We start from the raw sequence: 23903 nt of genomic DNA on the forward strand, positions 1-23903 counted from the left end.
TTATAGATCATCTATATGCTTGTTAACTTCCATTAGTTACAGTATCCGATTACTAATGTACTGGAAAGAAAAAGTGCAGAAATAAATGTATTTTGAAGTAGCAACATTCAATTAAGGAGTTAAAACACAATTTTTCTACCAGAAAAACGTTTATACCATCTGACTGTGAGATCTTGCTCCTGGGAATTTGTCCTTAAGAATAAAACTCAAGGGAAAAAGCAATTTATACCACAGAGGAATGGTTAATTAAATGGTGGAACTGCATGTCAATTTGAACTGTGAAGGCATTAAAAATTATAATTCTGAAGACCATTCAGCACTTAGGGAAATGCACATAATACCAAACTGTGTGGGGGGAAAGCCTCCTAATGTAGTATAATTACCATTATATATATGTATATACATATATATATATATAAAGAAAATACATATTTGAATGCATGTACGGAAAGGAATCTGAAAATGAATTGAGAACATGATAGGGACAACAGGTAAATACCAATTTCCTTGAATTATTTTGGAGCCTTGATTATGTAATATTTTAATTTGCTCTCTCACTACATTTTCTTTTCTACAGAAGACACCCACTGGGCTGCCTAGCATTCCTAACATGTTGTCTTCTTTCGCATACAAGCAATATGATCTAGTTACAGTGACTTCATTTTTGAAACCAAAATTTTGACAAGAGGATTAGGGTCAGGGAACAAAGGGGTGGATTATTTGAAATAGGAAGCATGACAGAAAAATCAAGATTTGAAAGTCAGAAACATACATGGGTAAAAACATACTCTTAACTTAAACCAACTGTCCTTGGTTACAATATCAATAACTTGATTATATGACCAAAGGCATGTCAGTGAACCTGTCAAAATCTCATTATGAGTTAAAGAATATAATTTTTTGGTATACAGTAAATACTTACACAAATAAGCACACCTAAAACGGTGGTTCACTATCTATAAAATAGGCAACTAAGTCTGCCTCTCTCTCCATCCTGCTTTGTCATCAGGAAATGAAGTTACCAGTTACCGATCCCATTCTAAATGGCAAAACATTTTACAAAACATACCACCACCACCCATCACCATCACTGTCACCATCATCCACTATTTTTTGTTTGTTTTGTGGAGTGATTTTTATAATAGCCAACATTCAGTATTCAATACATGGTGTGTCTCTCTGTGTTGGTTACTGTGATAAGTACTAGGGACCCAAGACTAATGAGGCGGGGTCCCTTTGCCCAAAGAACTTGCAGCCATCACCGTGGGGATGGCAAACAGCTGACACAAGTATGGCCATCCTTCTGTGCTTCTGCCCTTACTCATATCAACCATTAATCACACATTCCTCCAATGCACCTGGAAGCAGCCTCAGGACTCGATACCCAAATCTACCACCACCAGGCAGAGCTGCTTATCCTAAAATTACTTGACATTTCTTTATCATCAAAGACCCTGCTGTCTTCCACTATAGTGATAATCATGATAATTATTATGGCAGCTACCGTACTTGGAGACTCTGTTCTAGGAGCTTGATACCCACACCTCCTTCAATCCTGTTTTTCTAAAGTGGTTGGTTAGGAGAAATTTTATGTGGCCATCACTGAAGACTCATTTAAAGAAATGGGAACAGTAAGTCATATATTCAAATGATTTTTGAATCATTTTTTTCTTTCAATCAAATTCAGAGCATGCTCTGTTTTTCAAACCTGGCTGGGATATTTTGTCATAATACTTTACATGTTCATCTTTACTTAAGATCATTAGATGAATTTGCCTAGTGTTTTAAAGAGCAGGCGAAACAGCCCAGAGCTCTCTCTCTGAGAAGGCTGGGGTGTGGTGGGGCGCTGTTCTCCTAAAGGACAGAAAGAGTTATGGGAGCTATGACACAGGAGAAGATCTAGAAAACGTATGACACCTTGGAGGGTATAAAAAATAAAATAAAAAATAAAGAAAATGGGAAGAAACCCAGTCGGAGGAAATTAGATGTCCTTCAGACAAATTTTCCAAAAGTGATGGATCCTTCACATTAGAGATAACGAGAGAGCTGGAAAGATCTTCTCCCCCAAGATGGTTTCAGAATGAGGAGATATTAGCACCCAGCTATCATTATAGAAGCAGTGGAGTCCTCAAGTGCTGTATTCCTTGGTGTGACACGATCCACTACGTACACTCATAGCAAACACCTGCACCCTTCTGTGTCATACTCTAGTGGGACTTGGGGGAAGGGAGAACCAACACATATACTCGTGCTTGCTGTGCCATAAGTAACAAAGTCTTTTGTCTCTGACCCAAGATTGTTAGGTCTTGTGCCAGCATCTCTCAATCAAAACACATGTGCCTCTGACATGTTGGAGGGAATTTTCTAGATCCAAGCCTCTGGATTTGCAGCTGGTTGGCAGGGTTTACTCAACTCCAATAGTTTCTCTCTCTGCTGTTGCCAAGAACATGTTGAGGGAGGGGTCATCATCAGCTGGCTTCTCATGAGCTGGGCCTGACTCTGTCTTTTGATGTGTGTCAGTGGGTGCCCACCTTGGCATCTTCCACCTTCCTGAGGGCTCTCAGACTGAACGGCACCCTGATTCTCATGACTTTGTTCCAATAGGTACCACACTGGAGCTCTCTCTCAGTCTGGAGTTCATCATCCATGATTATGGTTACTACCATTACTGTTAACCGAGAAGTCAACTGAAAAAGCTGGCTAGAGTTCACCTAATGGGCTAAGGAAGAAATCTTCTAATCCAAGAGTGTCATTTAAACCTAATGACAAAGATGAGAGTATGCAATCAAGAAGGGGAAATAGAAAGCAAATCTGCAATTAAACGCAAGGTTTGGTTGGTATAAGAGGGGGTATAGAAAAGTGATTCAACATTGAGACAGTTGTCTTTTGAGAGTGAAAGTGCTGAAAATGAATGTATACTATACAGTAGAATTCCCACAGAAAAAATACATCTGATGGAATGGTTTCTAAATTCATTGCTGGTAGGGATTTGGTCACCACCTAAATCCAAACCTGGTAACTTAAGATAGGACTTAAATATACCCATCAACGCCACTCTATGATTTACAATTTAAATTCAACAAATAATCCATTCCCAATTGTATGTAATTTATCCTTCTTAGGTGATAAAAAAGAAACAGGTGATTAAAAAATATTAACTAAATATGATTTGATATAAAATACTATCAATTATATACATACTCTTAACTAAGAAAACACCCAAAACCTCAAACATTCAAATTGATTCATTTAAAAAAAAATGGTTATCTCCTCAAATAAGGCTTATAATTAGCTGAAGAACATTAAACTAGAAAGTCATATAGTCAGTCAGTCTGTCCAGATAAAGGAAATAAGATCCAGACGAGGTCATGGGGCTTACGCTGTGGCCCTGGGAAAAGGCTCATTATCATGGGGATAGAACAACTTTACAATAATGACAAAACCGAAACCACTAATACTCAAATTATTACAATACTGTTCACATATAAGGATTGGTATATCATAGTAAAATCTAATGTAAATAATGATATATGACAAAGACAATGCACATTCTGGGTCTACTTTTCCACTGAAATAATGACAAATATATAACACAGAAATGGCCTTGGTGTAATTAATATAAAGGTTAAGAGTAGGCTATAATATATTCAAGGAAATAACATAAAAAAGAATATTCATAGGAAAAAACTGGAAGGAAATATGGAAAAAACAAGAAGTTGGTTTTAATAAAAGGTAATGCCATCATTTCTAAAGCAAGAAGTTGCCATGATGATTCATTTCATCAATCATCATTGAAATGTTAACATGAGGGTCCTCAGAATACAAGACAAAGCTGCAATTCCAAACCTTAAGAATTCATGGTGTAGCTGGGTGATCTCAGGAGGGGACCCCGAGTAGACTGAGAGTGGAGACACCCAAAAAGGGAAGACCTTGTCGAATCTTATAAAGACAATCAAATCATACTGTATTATCATCTAAGATGCTATGTTGTTTCATGGCCACACTGACATAGCTAATGAAGACTCCTGCCCATCAAATGAGGAGTATATTTGGTTACATACATTAATGCTTCTGTAACCAAATCCAGGTGTCCACATGCAGATCCCAAGTTACAAATATCTCCTCTAGAAACTTTACTCAGGCTACCTTCCTAACATACATCTTAGTTCGCTGGTTTGCAAATTTTAAGGCTAACTTTTCATTTTGTATTTGAGAACAGGGAACAGATGGCCTACACAGTATAAACTCTCCCAAGAACTAATTTTTACCAATCACATGTGTTTAAAATCCAGATTTATACCTACAGATTAGTGAGCAACAGAAACCCTCATAATGACTTGACAATTATTCAGTGTGACAGCTGTTTGTACCACTACCAAATGTGAGTTTTAAAACATGGGCTAACACCTCTGGTTCCTGCAGGTTAAAACAAAACAAAAAAACAAAGAATCTAAGTTACAATACTGATAACAGGTATAAAAAGAGTCTGAAGAGAAATTTTTATAAGGTGAGCAATACTTAGAAACTATATAACCAGTAAAGAAAACCATAAACATACACACTCACTAATTCTAATGTTCATGCTGTATACCATGGCTTCAGGACATGTTTTCATTAGAAAACATAACCCCCCCCCCCAAAAAAAGGCAACATAACTATCTGTATGCTGCAGATGAGTCCTAACCAAATGGTAAGAAATATCACCTTCTTGGGTGATATTTTTAACGCTCTATCAGCTGCTGCATAATGAAAAACATCAAAAAGCTTCTGTTCAGATCATAAGGCCCTAAATGTATAATTTGTTCATTTTTGTTTCAGAAGAGGCCAGAGCCTACCTCTTGTGTTGTAAGCCACTTGGGACTTGGGGCCGTGTCTGTCTTGATCACTGCTGTATTCCCAGGGCCAAGTCTAGTGGCCAGAACATAATACACACTTATTACTTAATTTTAAAAAATTTGTTTAAGTCAACTCTTAGGTATTTCTTAGTGGGTTATACAGAATGGTCATGTTTTCCTAGAACTAGAACCATTAAATTAAAAAATGATCAAGATGGGAAATTCTGACCAGAACTTCAACTATGATTTAAATTCAAATAAAAACAAGGTAAATATTTGCTTTGCTTCTGAGGGGAGATAACTCGAATGGTTCTTCTTTTTAAAGCGATTGTTCCATACTTTTATATATATACATTTTATTTTAAACACAAGAGAAATTATACTGTGTGGTAATATTACTCTGCAACTTTTCATTGAAACTACATAAAACGTATATTCCCAATTTTGTAGAAGTTTTATAAATACAAGAATATCTCTGCATTAAAAGCAAGATAAGTGGGATAGACACTAAAAAGTTATTTATATAAGGGTAAGATACGGAATAGTGAAAACAATTTCAAAAAAGAGTAAGGTTAAAGGACAAAGCACTTAATGGCGAGTGACTTTTAGTAAAAGTGCCAAATCAATTCAATGGGGGAAAAAAGTCCTTTTAACAAATATTGCTGGAATTAAATACCCAAGTGAAAAAAAATCAATCTCAATCCTATGTCATCACTCCTTCCACAGAAACTAATTCAGGATGGATAGTAGACTAAAACCTAAAATCAATAAGTTTCTGTAAAAAGAACAGGCAAATATCTTAGGCAAATATCTTCATGACCTTTGGTAATGTAAGAGTAGACGACTATAAAAACATATCAGATTAAATAAAATATCTGTGCATTTTATGTTAATTATATATTTTAAAAGTTAGCACAAAAGGCTTCTAATACTTATTCTACTGCCCCCCCTTCTAAGGGCACTTTCTGCATGTAGATGTTATATCTTGTTGGCATATGGAAATCATATCAAGTCTCTGTACAATAGCTATGAAAGGGCCTTCTTTCAGACTTTCTGTACAGCCAGTTTATGCCATCCTTCAGATTTCCTAAAGGGTCAGCTTGATAATCAGACCAGCAATCTTGCATCCTGACTGACCAGCATTCACTTCTAATCAATAACAGATGTGGGAATGATGCCAGAGTGGGCCTTATGCCAAAGTAACAATTTTTCTCCTATTCAAGAGCAATACCCTTCTTAAGCTCCAAGTCATCCAAACAGAGAGAATGACATCTGGAAATTCACTGTAATGCCATGTGTTTGGCCTCTTTGGATGATAGCTGTAGGCACTGAAAGGAGAGGGTTGCTGTGCCAGCCTCATGTGACACTGCAGAGTATAGCAACTCACAACCCTGCAATGTGGAAAAAGTGCTAAAAGCTCAAAAGAAAAAGTAGGAGTAAATGAGTACAAACTGAATTCATTTAATAAAATTCCCACCATGCTTTTTTTTAATGTTCTTATTTATTTCTATATTCAACTTAAGCCCCAATTCTCTATGTGTTCATAGCCTTGACTTCTCAATTCTTCACCACTTTTCTGGGATCAATTTTTTAAAAAATTAATACTCCCAAGAAAACAAACACTCATTATAAATAAATATAATCATATAAACTGCCTTTGAAAACATTATAAAATTTTAGAGATGTGGGAAAATTTGATTAGGTATACAAACACCAAAGTAATCAGCCGTAAAGGAAAAAAGTAGGGGTAAGTGAGAGAGGCCATTTAGTTTTTGGTCTGATTTTGTTTCTGTAACTGTATTATTCTTACACTAATTTGTGATATTTTGATGTTATTTGTGTTATGCAGCTATTTATTCTAAAAGGTGACTAAAAAGTGACCAATTAATAACAAAGGAAAACTGATTTAAGAGGCTTTCTTCAGATGCCCATTAACTTTATAGACTTTTTCGTAATACTGATAATGCAGCAGGTTTCCAATTTACCCAAGATTTGGGTTGGGCAGGGCATTTTCTTGCTGGAAAAGATAGTATAAGGCAGGAAGCGTCTATAATAATAGCTAGCATTACTCTTCATTTTCAGTTATTCACTTGTAAATTATACCATTTAACCATTATGTGCAAAAAAATGGTGCTGAGCACTCTATAAACAACACCAAGACAATGGGAGATGACATCATCATTACCACTTTACTCAACCGGAGAAGTTAAATTATGCCCAAGGTCATATAGCTAAAATGAGGTGACAGCTCCACTGGACTCCAGTTTCCATAATTATAGCAAAAGAAATCTAAATTGACTGATGCTGAAAGAGTGAATTACAGGACTCAATGAAGTTTGTGCATTGTGACTAAGAATTTAATAAAAGATACAAACATTGATCGTAGTGCAAAGAGACTTCATATTCTTCTATAGGTCCTATCTTTCTTCATAAATATATGAAGGTGTATGTAGAAATTCCATAGCTGAAGTACGCTCTGGGGAAGTTAGAAGGCTAAAAAGTAGAAGCTATTATGTGGGAACCCATTTATGTCCTCAACTGACAAAGGCTCCTGACAAAGCAGCCCCACTCTCTCAAATGAATAGACTTAAGGAGTAAGAAAAAATAAACCATGATTCTGAAAATGTTGGCTCCACATCAAGATCATCCTTTTTTCCCCCAGTATAGCTTCTCAAACTTAATTCAAATTTTATTTTCTTCACTAATGGATAAATACTATACATAGATACAGATATGAAGGATCAACAACTGTCACTGCTCATTGAAATAACTATTTTAACAAGGACACCCTAAAACATAACCAGGTACTCTACTGTGTTTTCCAAGAGAGGATGAAGGATAGAGACAGATCAAAACCAGCTAGAAAATAAAATCTCTGGCAAACATCTCAGTGACGCAATTAGCACCTACTCAATTCATCTGTTAAGATAGCTCAATCTTATTTTGGCATTAAATTAAAATTGGTATAGGGAAGATGGAATAAACATGGCAATAAATGAACTGGGAAAAGTACCAACTATGGGATCTCATGGACAGCTCCACCCAGTACACAATATAAGTCTTAGAGAGGGAGCAAACTATAAATTGGGAGTGGTTTAATCTCCATTCTTTCTTCCAAACCCTGGGATTCTTCACGAGTGTGAGCAGAAATATGAATATGCTGTAGCAAAAGGCTACAGCTGCAGCTTGCAGATGTCGGGCTGTTAGCTCTGTGATCAGCTACCATGCTGTCTGCCTTGCTGGCTTCTCTCCTGGTCACAGCCTCATCAGTCACCACTATGGCTGTGCCCAGAGGACGCAGACAGGTTCTTCCTGTTGGACAGCACCTTTTGTAATCAAGCACAGGAAAAATACCTTATCTGGGATTCAAGAGTGGTCACAGAAAATTCTCTTCAAGATTCTATATTCTTGCCTCTTAATGACCAACCGTGGGGGGAAAAACGTTCATAAAAAAATGCTCATGATGATGAAGTCTCAATTTTATCCTCCATAAAAATAGAAATCCTACCACCTGGTTTTTATTTCCTATCCCTGGGGGACTGTTATGAGGATAAAAAGCTTTGAAAATTAAAAGCACAATGCAAATATAAGGCTATATCATAGTGGGGACTGATCCAAATAACATAAATGGAAGGTAGATGGGCATTTTGGCAGGGCAAATAACCATGTCTGCCATCAGAGCAAACTTCTAAGTTCCAGTATCTATTTATAAATTAAGAAGGGTTCTCCAATAGCAATTAAACAGGCATATAAAGCCTATGCCCTCTCCCTAAATTGTCCTGCCTACCCTATCTCTGACACTTTGGAAACGTATACTTAACGTCCAACAGAAAACTCACCTCTTCATTAGCCCTCCCAGGTAACTGTACCTTGACAGAATAAACTCTTCCATATCTGCACTCACATCCCCTTATGAACACCTGCATGATGTCATCTGTCATACTGCATCACCAGTAATTTGTTTCTGTGCTGGTCTCCCTCCACTAGCCCATGTGAGTTCCCTGAGCACATAACTTTTATAATCATAGAATCTAACCAGTATAACCAATACACAGTGGAGGCTATAACTCTTTCCTAATTCCAGTTAACTAAAATGCAATAAGTACAGAAAGGTTTCTATGCCTTTTCTATTGAAGCATAACTTCCCAGGCTGAGTACCAAGGAACGGTGGAGATATGTGAATGATTATATGTAAGGAGATACTGATAACATCAGCCTGGGATGGCCAATCAGAAATTACGTTTTCTGTGTGCTACAATGTAAAAGGTTGGAAAGCACTATATAAACCTGTAGTGAACTTAAAGTTTTTAAATATTAAGCAAACAGAAAAGTGTACAAATAGTAACATCAACTGAGGCATTAAGAAAAAATACAATGACTAGTATAACTGCTTCACATACTGTTAACTAGAAAATAAATGTTTCGGAACATTAGCATCAGGTAAAGCATCATATCCTGAAAGAGAAAAATAACACAGACACCTCGCATAGCAGTCAGTCTGTGTAAACACCATATGGTCTGCTAATTTAATCAAAAAGAACCCCAGAATTTACTTTTTCATCCTGCAGATAGAAATGAAAATAAAGTTGCTAGAAATATTTTAGAAATTATTTTGCCACCGCCAAATGTCTAATAAAACACATACAGTACCCAAGTTTATTCACCCCTTTTAAATCTTCCTTTGACTGTACCAACACCCTTTATAGGCTACATTAAATACAACTAATCAGTCTTTTCATTTTCATTTGTATTTTAAATCCAATCATTACCTTGCATTACCTCCCACTCTCCCAACTCAGCTCCCCATAAAAGTTCAAATCCTCTGGCCCTCTCCATTCCACTGAAAACAGTCAATTCAGATCTTTACCACCTCTTGCCTTGACTACAGTAATCATCTCAAAATGGTCTAAGACTGTTCCCTTGAAATCCACTTTTTGCCCCAAAGCCTCCATTATTGAAAATGCCAACCAAATCACATTTCTCTGCTTTAAAAAAAAAAAAAAAAAAAAAGGCGTAAAACAAAAAACTGCAGGAGTCCTAATTCTATGTTATACAGGATAAAGTCTGGGATCCTGAATATAGCACAGAATACCTGTCTAACCAAGACATTGACCATCTCTCCAGTCTCATTATCCCTCCCTTTGACCTCATACTTTACTGGGACTCTTCTCTCCACCTTCTCCAGACTAACTTTTATTCATACATGAAGAACTGACCTAGGTTATCATCTCTTCACAGCACACCTTTCCTGATACACTATGGTAAGATAAAAGATTCTCCTAGGTATGTGTTTCTCTAATCACTTGAGAACAAGGTACCAATCCAGGGTTTTTTCTTTTTGTTTTAGCTAAAAGGTTAGGGCGGGGCTCAGTGGCAACAGCTTCACTCCACTTAGGATCCTTCTCCAAATTCCTTGAGTCTTGATCCTCTGCTATTTTTAAAGGCTGTTTTTTAATCTGCCTTTATTGTATGTCACCTCAACTCCATTTGGATACAAATAAATATTAAAGCAAAAAGACTCTGCAAATTATTTTAAGGAAAAAAAGTGTATTTTTGTTATCAAATATGTCCCTATTATATATGACTATTTCACATGAACCTTTCCATGCCTCAACAAAACCCTTACTTCTTCAAACTTTACTACAAATTCTTTAGCCTCTTGTGGTGATTTCCTGCCTATGCGCAAAAAGATAAATGCAACATCACATGTAGAGTCAAGATTATGCCCCACATGTAGAGTCAAGATTATACTCACAATCTTCATTGTAATATGTACTCAAAAGAGAAGCAGTGCAGTGTGCCACAAAAAAAAGTGCTAATCCATCATCTCCTTGCATTCCCCAAATCATCACCTTTTCAGGAGGGACCCTCCTTAACAACCCTTTATAAACTTTCCTCATCTTGACATGGATTTTCTTAAATCCTTTCCCTTTCTCCTTAGTATTTTTCATTTTTGTAACATATATATATATCAAACATTTTAAATATATATATAACATATTTTAAATTATATATATATATTACTTACTAATCATCTTTACTGTCTCTCCTGGTAGATCTCCATCAAGATAAAACCTTTGCTTTATTCACTGATATACCTTCAATACCTACAACAGTGCGTGACACACAGTGGGACTTAATACTTAAAGAACTAATAACAAGGAGAGCAGATGTGATAATTATTTGAAATCAGTATTCTTTTCTCAATATTTAACCCATCAACAAATTCAGAAAACTCAACTTATCTCCAAAAAAACCCAAAGCAGATTATCTCTCTTTCACTGCCACAAACCTGATCCAAACATCATTTTTTACTCTGGTCTTGCTCCTTTCAGCCATGCCCCCATATAATCCTTTCTCTATACCACAGGAAGAGTGGTCTTTATTTAACTTTTCTCTATCCCTTTTTCTCTACTACATTATAACTACACTGTCTATTTCTATTCATTGAACATATCAAATTCACTTCCACCATTCGAGCTTTTCTCTATCTGAGAACAGCTCAACTTACTGCTTAAGATAGCTCTAAACTGACCACTCACTATCTAATTCTCTTTTATTAAGGAAATCTATTGTTGGTACTCACATCCCAACTTAATTTGCAAGAAAATAAAAATCTCACTCCCTTGATACCATCCATCTAAATTCATTAATTCTCTATCTTTTTCTCATTATTTACCTACCTACACAGCTTTCTACCTATTGTCTAAACCACTTGAGTAAGCTAAAGATATCATTCCCTCTTAGCATTACATATTTAAGTGTGTAATTGCTATGATAGGATATTCATGTATATTGCCAGTTTAATTACCAAAGTAATTAGCATTAATGCCATACTACTACATAATCTACATACCTTATTCTAAAACTTATGCAGAAAAGCAAAACTGAGGGGTCTCCTAGGAGCAGGAAAGACTGTAAAGGCTGGTCACATTATTACATAATAGAATACTATTCAGCAGTAAAAACAAAAGTTTAATATATGTAACAACATGGATGAATTTCAAATGTGTTATACTAAGTGAAAGAAGCCACATACCATATGATTCAATTTTTATGACATTTTGGAAAAGGCAAAACTATAGGAACAGATAACATTAACATTTGGCAGGGGCTGAGATGAGGGGGAAGGGGGATTGACTACAAAGGGGAACAAGTGAACTTTTGGGGGGCGATGGAAGTGTTCTATACCTTGACTTCGATGGTGACTACGTGTTTCTCAAAATTCATAAACCTGTTCATCTAACTGAATTTTACTGTGTATAGATCATACTTCAATGAATCTTGTGTTAACTTTAAAAGTGATTAAGGAGATTAAAAAATGAGAAAAGAACCTGGGTTTTTTAAAGCGTATTTTTAAGCGACTTAAATAAAGGGTGGTAGGCACCATGTCTGGTCACGAAGGTGGCAAAAAGCACCTGGAACAGCCCAAGAAGCAGGCAAGGGAGATAAGCATTCAAGCAGAAGCAAAAAAAAAAAAGGAGCGGAAACTTCAGGAACCAAAAGCAAAGGCCACAGGGAAGGGCCCCCTGGCCAGAAGTGAAATTAAAAAAGCAAAAGGGGGCTGTTCCTTGTGCCAGGGGCAATGGTGTTCCTTAACTCCATTCCTGTTTTAACATCTGGATTTCTCCTGCCATAACATCTGTTGCCACCTATAGATAGAATGAAATGTTGCCTTGGAGACTGTTGGACATTTTAAGAATCAACTTTTATAAGTAATTATAATAAATAAATAATCATCATGCAATAACCACCAAAAATAAAATTCTAGGAAGAAAATGCCCAATGAACATTTTGAAGAGCATATCAGATGTAGTTAAAAAATGGAGTATTAGAAGATAGTGCTGAAGATGTCACCTAGAATGTGGTACAAAGACAGATGGTAAAAATGCAAAAGAAAGGACAGGAAACATGAAGAACAGCATAAGAGGGTCCAACATAAACCTAGCACAAATTCTACGAGACAAATGAGAGTGAGGAAAAAAAACCACTACTCAAGAGATCACAGATGAGAATTTTCCAGATCTGAATGCTTGAACCCTCAGGCTAAAGTAAGATACAAAGTCCTGAGGACCACAAATAAATCCACAACTTACCTCATCACAGTATAACTAAAACCACCAAAGTCAAAGAGAAAATCTTAGAAACAACTAAAGAGAGAAAATATAACTGACAAAGGGACAAAAACCAACTTGACTTCGCACTTCCCAGAACAACAGAAATCACCACTCCCAAGTGCTGCTGATGGAAAATAACTGTCAGGCTTTAACTTCTAACCTCAGTTAATCAACATTCAAGTAAAAGTAGAATGAAGATATTTTCAGACCAATAAAGAGTTTACCACTCACAGACTGTTTCTCTAAGAACTATTAACTGAGGTACTTTTGGCAGGAAGAAAAATTGACCTAAAAGAAAAAATTATAATAAAGATGAAATATGAGCAGATAATTTGATATATATTAGTAAACCTAAATTAATATTAGCTGTAAAAACAGTAATTATTCTTTTGACTAGCAGCTGAGTAAAACACAAATGGATATTAAATCCTATACAGTAATATATTGATAAGCTGCTGAATTTGAAGTATTTAAAGATCTCTATAAAAAAAAAATGAGTATGTGAATTAACATTTTAGACCATAAATGTACATGTTAAAATTTTAACAAAAAATTTTAAGAATAAACATCAATAGAAATCTAACATTCAAAAAGAAATATAGAAAATCATTTTCAATCTCTAAGGAAAAGAAGGAACTAAATGGAAAAATAAAAAACTTAAAATGATTCTAGTACGTCTAAATATAGCAGTAACCCACTGAATATCAATAGATCAAAGTTACTAAGTAAAATAATATTTTTAAATTAAATTAAAAAATCCTAGTATTTGATATTCTTAGACTCATGTCTAAACCATAATGATACTGAGAGGTTATGAAAAAAGACAAATGGATTAGCAATATTAATATTAGAGAAAACAGGTTTTAATTCAAAAAGCACTAGGGCTAAAAAAAAAAAAAAAGGTCATTATCTAAATGATAAAAGAGTGATTCATTGGGAAAATATAATAACCCTGAAAGTATGTACCCAACAACACAAATTAAAAATTGAAATTCTGCAAGAGAAATGAAAAAACACACAATCACAGTGGAAGGTTTTAACACATCTTTCTTAAATATTGGTAAGACTGAAGCTATAGCATATTTGAATAACATAACCAACAAGTTTGACATATGTGAAAATGTTCATTATTAGGCAGTGCGACAATACTGAAGCTAAAAAGACAAATATGATTCAAAGATAGAAATTTTTGAGTCATCAGTATATAGATGTGGTTAAAGCCACAGGAAGATTGCAGTTGCAAGGCGTTAAGTAATCATTCCCCAAAAAGCAGAAAATGTAAAGTATGGAAGTCTATCTTCGAACCCACCCATTATTTTCATTTGTCCAGCTCAGTGTATATATTGATTTGGGTATATAAAATGTGAGAAATTAAAATGGTACATTAAAAAGAAACCAAAAGGTTGAAGGATCCCCAAAAATCTGTGTTACAGTGTTTGAAACTGACTCCAGAAAACAGAATTACCAAGACAAACCACTGATTGATTCTCCAAGACCCTCCTCTAAATACTTTTTAAAAATCAGGTGTTAAGAGATGGTTCCCTTGGCTTGGAAAGGCAATGAAACACTTTAATATTATTCATGCTCCATAATAAAGATGGAAACAATCCTCCTCCTACTTTACACATGCTGAAGAGTAGGGCAGGGAAGACACGAGACAGTGATGTGCCTAAGACCCAAAATTTAAGTGCAGGGCTGACCTAGGAATGAGTCTCTCAAGTTTTTCACCTAGGTACCCATTTTCCTCACCCCAGTCCCAGCCCTGTTGAAGAATCTCTACTGTAAATGTTATTTGGGCAAAGCACACCTGGCTATTTGCTGTGATTCTCTACTTAGGGCAACAGAAGAATGCTCATTTGTGAAAATGCATTTTCTAGTCAAAATAAAGAAAAGGTACTGTTAGCTTCATCGTGGCATATTAAGCCCCAGGAATGGTAAGGGACAACTTATACCATACCTGGAGCTGAAGAGAAAATTAGTTTCACACTAGACTGCAAACTCCTTTTCCTATTCAACTTTGTATCTGCAGTGCCTAGTATGATAAAGAAGAATCATATTACTTTTCAGATAGGCCACTAAAGGAAAATCCCATTCTTCATGAGCACCAAAAAGAAAAACTAAAGATAATGTACACACCTCAAAATAATATCTATAGCCACATCATGTTTACATTACAGTCCCAATTTTACTAGCTCCAAACTTCAAATGAAAGCACACTTAATTTGGAGTCCGAAGACTCAGTGTCAAATCTCAACTCTCACCCTTCCTGCCTTGCCTTTCCATTTCTCCCCTAGTGAAATGAGGGGGCAAATTAAAATCTCTCAAGACTCTTCAAAAACTACAAATCCTAACCTGTTCTAAATGTAATCACAGCTTTACCTAGAGGCTGGCCTTCAGAGAAATCAGGTAAAATGTTGGCTGCCATGGGCTCTTCAAATTCTAAGACCTTTTAAACTCCAAATTCCAGAAAAGAAAGAAAAAGAAAAGAAGAAAGGCAAAAGGATATTTCCCCAATAGAATGGCCTTTAGTTCCATAATTACTTATGATATAAACATCATACAGCTAAGCTCAAAATACTGAAATTGTTACTTTACATATCAAAATTATTAAATAACTTAATTTAAAATGTTGTAAACTTAAGACTTAAGACTGGTTTCATTGCTAAACACAAGCAGTCAAAAGATCTTAGGTTAATTACCTCTCGATTTTCTGGGCTGTTTACTTGTAAAGGCTAATAAGACCAGGTAATTCTTCATCGATAAGGGTAGAGATTTTGTCAAGGTCACAATACATTTCATCAGGAGCCAATAACAATTTCGATTTAGGGTTTTAAGCCTGGTAACCTCTTTGAGATGACAATCTTGACTTAGACCAATAACCACAACAGAATACTTAATTTGTTTACTGATGAAGAAAGAAGTCTAGGACACCAACCTCCTTGCTGTGGTATTTATCCTAAAAAACTAAAAGAGCAATTTGTGCAAACAAACAACTAATGCGAAATTAAAGAATTTAACTAATTCTGATTGCATGTGGTTTTCCCACAAAACATATTATCATTTTAGACGAGGCCACTTACCTAACATACTGCCCATCCCGATTGAATTTAATAAACCAAACGGCAAGTGACCAAAAATTGTATGTCTCCCACCCCCACCCTAGGGGCCCACTGGGCCATGGTTTGCTTGAATGTTATGGGTGTGGTATGAAATATTCAAAGCAGTGACTAAAATTTTCCATAAAAGCCCATCCAAAGTCTAAAAGCTTTACTACTCAGAAACAGATCCATCTCCATCTAAAAGATTTACTATTCTACTTATGACACTCTGGCTTTTTTTTTTTACATTTAATATTTAGGTAGGAGGTGGTAAAGGGGAAGAAAGAGGGTGTAATTAGTTTTGCTTGTAAAACGTTCATCACAGTTGTAATGCCAACTGAGCTATACAGCCTATTGGGGGTCTAATAGATTTCAGGGTATTATAGTTTGAGTAATAGAGGTGGGGGTTGTGGTGGAAATCAATAAATGGCTACTACTTCTTTGCACAGACCCATATGGAAGTAATCAAGCGCAAGGGTGGCAGCTGGGGCCAATGGCAGTCACCTGCAGTTGAGGGACATGGGGGTTTCAGATGGGTTTTTAATGCTAATTTCCTACAGAAACAATGAGCTAGAAAGAGCAGAGTAACAGACGAGGCCGGATGAAGAGAGACCAGCCAGAACAATGGCTGCACCTGGTGCTGGGAGCAGAGGGACAGAGCCGGCACGCGCCGCCTGCAGCAGAGGGCACATCTGTCATCCACAAGGCAACCCATCCCCCCAGCTCTTCCAGCAGGGTATGTAATGTAAGGTCCCTAAACATTAACAGCTTGCCACACAGCAACAGGTTTGAGTTTTTAAGGATGGTGCATTCTCTCGTGACTAAGAATTAGTTAAGAAAGCAAGGTTGGTTCCCTGTCAGTCTGAAAAGAGACTTACTGAAAATAAGAAACACATTTTAACTTAGTTATTAACTTCGATGTTTAAGGAGAACTAAAAAATAAATCACAGGGAAAGATAAATTTTACTGAGTATTCATGCAGTCAAGTATCATGCTTGTTACTTTCTAATTTAATCCTTAGAACCTACAATAACAGCTATTTTTACTCTCATTTTACAGGTGAGAAAATTGAGGCTTAGAGGTGAAGGTTCGTTCAATTAGCTCATGGTCACACAGCCTAATGCCAAAGCCTACACATCATCTGCTCACCACCTTTCACCTGTCCTAATGACCATAACCAAATGAAAATGCATATTCTATTCCCATCAGAAGTCCAGTTATGAGAACTGCAGATATATGTACATATACATTCTATGCAGAATTGTACCCCATCTTGCCAGGCATCTTTAACAAACTGCCCAAGAATAAATAACAGGATTTCCACTAGCTGCTGCTTTAAACAAAGCACAAAAAGTTGTTTTTGCAGGTTTTGGGATGCTTTAGAAAAGTAAATCCATATGCATTTTAAGTTTCCCAGAATAAATGTGATGCCACATGGGACTTAAAATCTAAATGTTGTTTGGAAAGCCCATCAACTAGTGAGAATATAAAAACCAGTTAGAGTGGGTTGTTTTTCTGCAAGATACAGCCACCACTCACTCCTATATTTACTGACCTGAACTTGGAGGGAAAATTAAACAACCCATACATACAGTCCATCATAGTAGAAACCTTTTACATTAGAGCTACCTGGTATAAATCACAAGTTTTATACTATAAAAAGAGGGTAGGAGGATATGTATATGGATATAAGTATGCATCTCAGTAGCAAACAATTTCTCTTGGATTTGGAAAGACAGAGACAAGCTAGATGTAACTGAAAAAACAGTAGAAATTAACACTGTGTAGCTACGCATTTGACAAAGTCTGGTTTAAGGCACTGGCGTCTAATGGGAAGTGAACCATTTCATCCACCCACTATGCTTCTTCTTCCAAACATGAGTCCAAATCCTTCCTGTCCTACTAAGTTCTTATCAAATGCTACCTCTTCCAAGACAGTTCTGAATCCTAAGTCAGCAGTAATTTCCAAGACTTATCCATTTTCGTGCATTCGTGTATATTTTATCTTCTCTGTGAGACTTTTAAAAAATCCTTTACCATATTATCACACACAACAGGCAATCGAAAAATGTTTATGAAGTAAACGTCCTGGAAAGTCGGAAGACAATTCAAATCCAAGCCTAGCCACCTACTGAAGAATTCAATTCTGGGGCATGCAGACATTTTACTGCTCCATTATTCTTCCTTGATTTTTCTTGCACTTCTAGCACTGAGTGTCCTTAAAATACCTGATCCAACCAATCTTCCAGATTCACCTGGATTCTTCCGACCAATCTTTCAGATTCACCTGGATTCTTCCAATTAGGCATACAAAAAAAAAAATGTTCATTAAAACTCCAAAGCATTCTCTCTTGATGTTCCAAAGATGCAATTTAAATGTCATTATCCTCATCTCCTAGTTTATTGATATTATTGCATCACATACCTTTAGTCCAACATGGCCCCTTGATATGAAAAAAAATACTTTGATTGGATCATTCCTAGAAGGCAATTTCAAAGAGTTCCTCTCTTCATAGTGGCAAAGCTCTAGGGATACTTTCTAGGAATACTTTAAATAGTCTTCAGAAAGGGCTATAATTTCCTCCAGTGTTCAACTCAAAGATACCTTGGCTATTACCTCAGTAGCAAGCAGTACTCTCCTGAACTGTGTAGTCCTTGTAGGATTTTTAATCAACCACATATATTTGCATTCAGTGGATCTTCACATCTTAAAATGCATATTATTTATCATTTTTTAAGCTTCTTAAACTGTAGCACCAAAAGTATTCCTAGTATACACATACAGCAGTATGCAAATTTTTTAGCACCTTCACAGCATGCAGACCCCAGCCTACACTACACTTCAGCATTAAGTCCTTTTTTTTCCAATCTAGGCGTATGTCTCCTAGAGTGCAATAAAAAGTACTTGCTCACTGAAGGATTATCATGTAAATTCAGTATAAACACTACATACTCTCAAATATTCAGACAAGTCCCCAAAGATGCTAAACATTGCACCTATCAAAACAGAAACTCGAAATTCTTATGAAATCATTTAGTCAATTTGGCATAAGGGAATACTTATTTTAAAAGGTTCATTAAAAAAGTCTCCCCTGCCTCTCCCCTACCTCAAGAAATTGACTACAAAACTGAAGAAATTCAATAGTACTGTACTGTTCTCTTAAAATAACTTCAGCTGACATAAGTGAAGGTTGAAGAACTTTAAGGAATAAAAGTACTTTTTAAAGTTCCTATTTGAAAGCTAGTAGAATTTTCAAGGTAAAAAAAAATACAATTTAAATGGTGCTGTCACAAAACTGTAATTCGGTATCTCACTCATTCATGTTTGCTGACTTTTTTCAAGTTCTGTATAAGGCTAATTTGCATTACAATACTTAGAATGCTTTCTAAATCATTTATCATCTTAGTTAGGCTTAACAAAGATAGCATATCACATTTATAACATACAGATGATCTGGGAGGTAGGTATAGTGAAAAGATCGTACCCTAAAAACTAGAGTTATACAGACAAGACCATCCTTAGCCTGAGTTTGAAATTAAAAATGCAAATGGCTTAGGAACCAATCACAGCAGAATAATGAACATTTAGAAACTTCTGAAACTAACTTGTATGCCTTCTATGTGCCAGACAAAATTTCCCCATAATAACATAAGGGAGGAATTGCACAAAACAGCAACTAAAAGTGAATAAGTAGCTTGCTTGAGATCAGAGAACTAGTAAATAATGGCTATACAGTATGTGTAACTCTTCCCATAGCTGTCTGGATTTGGAGACCTGGAAAACATGAATACAATGTACAGAAATAGCAAAAGGCTAAATCATGCATCGCAAACCAACAAAGACTATATAACACAATAGCTATGTGCATGTGAATTTACTGCGTGACAAAACTACTCCAAACTCACAATTCAAGTCAGATTTGTTGATGTTACTTGTTTATTTTGTATGTATGGAGTAAACAGAAAACAGCATGGGGTACAATGTAATGAAGAAAAAAAGCTAAATAGATTAAATTTAAAACATACTGTTAGTTTTACTGTAATATCTTTTAGTTGTAATTCACCGGAATACATTAAAATAAAATAACAATAGGAGTGTTTTGTGAGCCATCTTTTCTAACACTGCCTTTTTGTATTATGCGTATTAACAAAAAATTTCCATCAAAACATCACAGAAAGACCCAATGTGGAATACCTTACACAAATATTTGTGTAACTACTTTCCTAGCCATAGAATTCATACATTATATGATTAAAATTTCCATTTAAAAAAAGCATAACATTCAAATATAAAGGTGGCAAATGAAAAATGATACAGAAATGTGCACAAAATAAAGAAGCTAAACAACAGTGAGGAACTAAAGGCTGAACTCATATATCAAATATCAAAAAACATTCGTATCGTCATCATCTGAAATAAGTAAAAAGCTTTGAAAGGCAGAGAATTGCTCACTTTAGCCCCGAAACTAAATTAAAATGTACTTACCCCAAATGCCCAATTATAACAATCCAGATTCTTAATATACCGAATTTATTTGAAATAGATATAAAAAAGCTCCTCTTTTTCTCCTCCTAATCTTCAAAGCCCAATCCGAAACCAGCCTTCCTCCTTCTTTCATTAGCTGGACATGTGTCAGCTCTCTCACATCTGCGATTTCTCACTGACTAGAGCTGCCTGTCCCATTCCAGGGAAACACAGATGGATCCCAGATGGGAAGGTCCTGCCAAACAGACCAGCTCTTCACCTTGCCAGAATCCCCAGATACAGTCAGTCTCTCTGTCTCTCCTTCTCCCTCCCTCCTACTCTTCCAACCCTCCCTGTTACCAGGGCTCTTTGCCAGCTGATGTCACTAAGTACACACCTCCCAGTGGCTCCTGGCCAATCTGACATTAACTTGTTAAATACGTGTAATTTGTTTATGGCTGACAATAACAGCAAGGATATTGTGTAAAACCTATCAATGCAAGTCCCTAGTGGAATAACACGTAGAGACATACACAGACACACAGACTCATATTTTTGGGAACATTCAAATGTTTAACAATTACCATTTAAAGTCCTACATATTGTCTGGTTTCTGCTATTGTTTAATGGCTTCTGCTCCTTGAGCCAGTTTTAAAATCATACATATGACAAATTCCTTCTTAAAATGAATTATTAAAATCTTTGAACATGTAATTGGATGAAAAATATAAAGTTGCAAATTAATTTGGGGAATATAAACAGAAATGTATGTAAATGATTCACACAAGCTGCCTCTCAGATCCAGACTTGGTAGCACTGCAAAACTGGCACGTGATTAAAATAAGACAATGCAGGCGACATGGTTCTGATGCTGTAAAGATTATAACATGAAAGATGGAGACGAAATATAAGAATTGTTTTAGAACCAGGCAAATATGAAAGTAATAACAATGTTTATCATTAGGGAAACTGCTAATACAAGTTCCAACAACGAAGGGCCAAAATAAAACACATTTTTAGAGATATAATATTGGGCAACCCAGAGAGAAGGACTGAACTGCTCAAGGTCAGAGTTTAATCATTTATACCCCAAATACCTATCATATAATAGCTGCTCAGTCAATTTCTGCTAAATAAAAACTGATCACTGAAAACTGATTCTGTACTAGTTATACAAAATATTACATTGGGGTAAACTGAGTGAAGGGTCCACTGAACCTCCCTGTATCTTTTTCTTTTTTTTGGGTAACTTCCTATGAATTTATACTTTAAAATAAGTTAAAAGGGAGGTAGGTTTGGCTGCTTCCTGGGTCATGTTACATGGACACATATCCTGCACTAAAATCTCCACAAATATAGATTAGAAATGAAAGATTCTCCACACATATAATCAAACAGGTTAGAGGCTATAAATCTCTAACCCTCAATCTTCTCACATACTTGGAATATCGGAAATCTATAAACGATTTTTCTGTCATGGCATTATTTTTGCAAATAGGAAGACTATTTCTGTCAAGGGAAGCTTACTGACTAGGTTTCAAGTCTTTAGTTCATCCCAGGGATGTGGTAATAATAGCAATGGCAGCAGGCCCAGTGCTTACCATGGGTACTAAATTTCAGAAACGGTTCTAATTGTCTGAACTTCACAAAGACCCTATCTTACACAGGGCCTCTAAGGTAGTTCATATCGTTATATGTCAATGCTATAAGCTCAGGAAAGTAAGGCACAAGAGTTAAGTAACTTAAACCACATAGCTAATGTCAGGACCAGGTAGTCTGGATCCTCATCCAGAACACTAGAGTTACACAAACATACAACGAATTCTTTCTCTTGTCTAGAAAATGAATCGAAAGATACTACTGGCTGTCCTGGATAACCTGCTCTAAGAGAAGCCAGCCACCATGTCACAGACACCCAGGAAGTCCTAAGAAGAGGTCCACATGGCGAGGAACTTAAATCTCTTGCCAATGCCAGCATCAACCTAGCCACTACCACCCAGCTAAACTGCCTCAAAATTCTGACCAATAGGAACTATATGAGAAAATATTTGTCGTTTAAAGGGGGCAGGGGCTGTTATTTTTTCATGCCTCATATCCCAATTATGTAACCTAAATACCATTTCCTACTAAAAGAAAGCAGGACTCTTTAGAAAAATAGTTGACTCCAGGTATAGTACAAAACCTGTCATATCAAAAAGCAATAAAGTGGACGTGGTTCCATAATGCAGTGGTTAGCACATCTGCTTTACATGCAGAAGGTCCTGGGTTTGCATCCCAGGGCTGCCCCAGTCCATGGTCTATGGCCATTCCATCCTGAACAAGCCCGATGTCTGATTTCGGAAGCTAAGCAGGGTCAGGCCTGGTTAGTACTTGGATGGGAGACCACCTAGGAAGACCATGTGCTATAGGTATAAATAATAATAATAATAATAATTTTTAATAAATAAAAAGCAATAAAGCTATCAAAGACTCTGAAGAGGCTTGTACTAAATAAACTGGGATAATTTGAGCAACAATAACATAATAACTGCAATAGATTTAAGTATAACAAAGTGTTTAAATTCAAAAATTTATAATGTATTTATAAAAAACAAGTTAATTATTTTTTGGAGGATACTAGAGAATTGATTTATTGTTTTCAAACTAGTGAATTAACCATTTTACCTGCCTTCTTATATAAATTCTAACTCTATATAGTAGATGAAACTGATCCCTATTGAAATAATCCAACTAAAATGCAAAAATTATATACCTGCAACATCATTTTGCAAATCCCTAGTAAAAAATTAATCTAGGTAATGATCAACTGCCACTAAAATGAGATGAGACATATGTGGACATTCATGTGCCTCCTACTGAAAGTATACCACCACCTATAAAGAATTTTTTTTAATTACCTTTTTTATTATGGTGACATTGGTCAATGAAATCCAGTAAGTTTCAGATGTATAATTCAACAGCAAGGCATATATATACACTGCACTGTGTGTTCACCATCCATAGTTAGATTTCTTTCTGTCACCACATATTTGACCCCTTTTACTCCACTGCCTCCCCCTTCCCCTTAATGTTGTTAAGCATTCTTAACAATAAAAAAAACGTAAATCTGAATCCGGTGGAACCTCTAGATCTAATCACCAGTATATAGAACATTGAGGAGACATAGAACCATGTTAATGACAGCACAGGAATAAAATTAGTAAAGTCCAAAGTATGAGAACATCTATGATACAAAAAACTCATATTTGTAGGAAAAAGGGACAGGAGTGTGGAAAAAGGGAGTTGGAAGAGAACCTACACATTAAGAGAGAAATATAAGACTTTTAAAAAAATGTAGTGGGTGAACCTTATTTGGATTCTCATTTGAGCAAACCAACCGTAAAAAATC

The 23903-nt window shown here is 35.9% G+C and overlaps 1 protein-coding gene across 5 annotated transcripts in view; it reads right to left on the reverse strand.

Annotated features, from left to right (window-relative positions):
* The window catches only part of CBFA2T2 (CBFA2/RUNX1 partner transcriptional co-repressor 2), a 124470-nt gene that overhangs the window by 55595 nt on the left and 44972 nt on the right, over positions 1-23903 (reverse strand). The window contains exon 1 of one of the 5 annotated variants that reach the window (XM_016162239.2): positions 20537-22825. The exons of the other annotated variants lie outside the window; for them this stretch is intronic. The gene's annotated coding sequence lies outside the window, so the exon portion shown is untranslated. Of the gene's footprint in view, positions 1-20536; positions 22826-23903 lie in introns of those variants that run through there. 5 annotated transcript variants of the gene reach the window in all.

The sequence above is a fragment of the Rousettus aegyptiacus genome, unplaced genomic scaffold, assembly GCF_014176215.1.
Source record: "Rousettus aegyptiacus isolate mRouAeg1 unplaced genomic scaffold, mRouAeg1.p scaffold_m13_p_12, whole genome shotgun sequence".
NCBI classification, from domain to species: domain Eukaryota; kingdom Metazoa; phylum Chordata; class Mammalia; order Chiroptera; family Pteropodidae; genus Rousettus; species Rousettus aegyptiacus.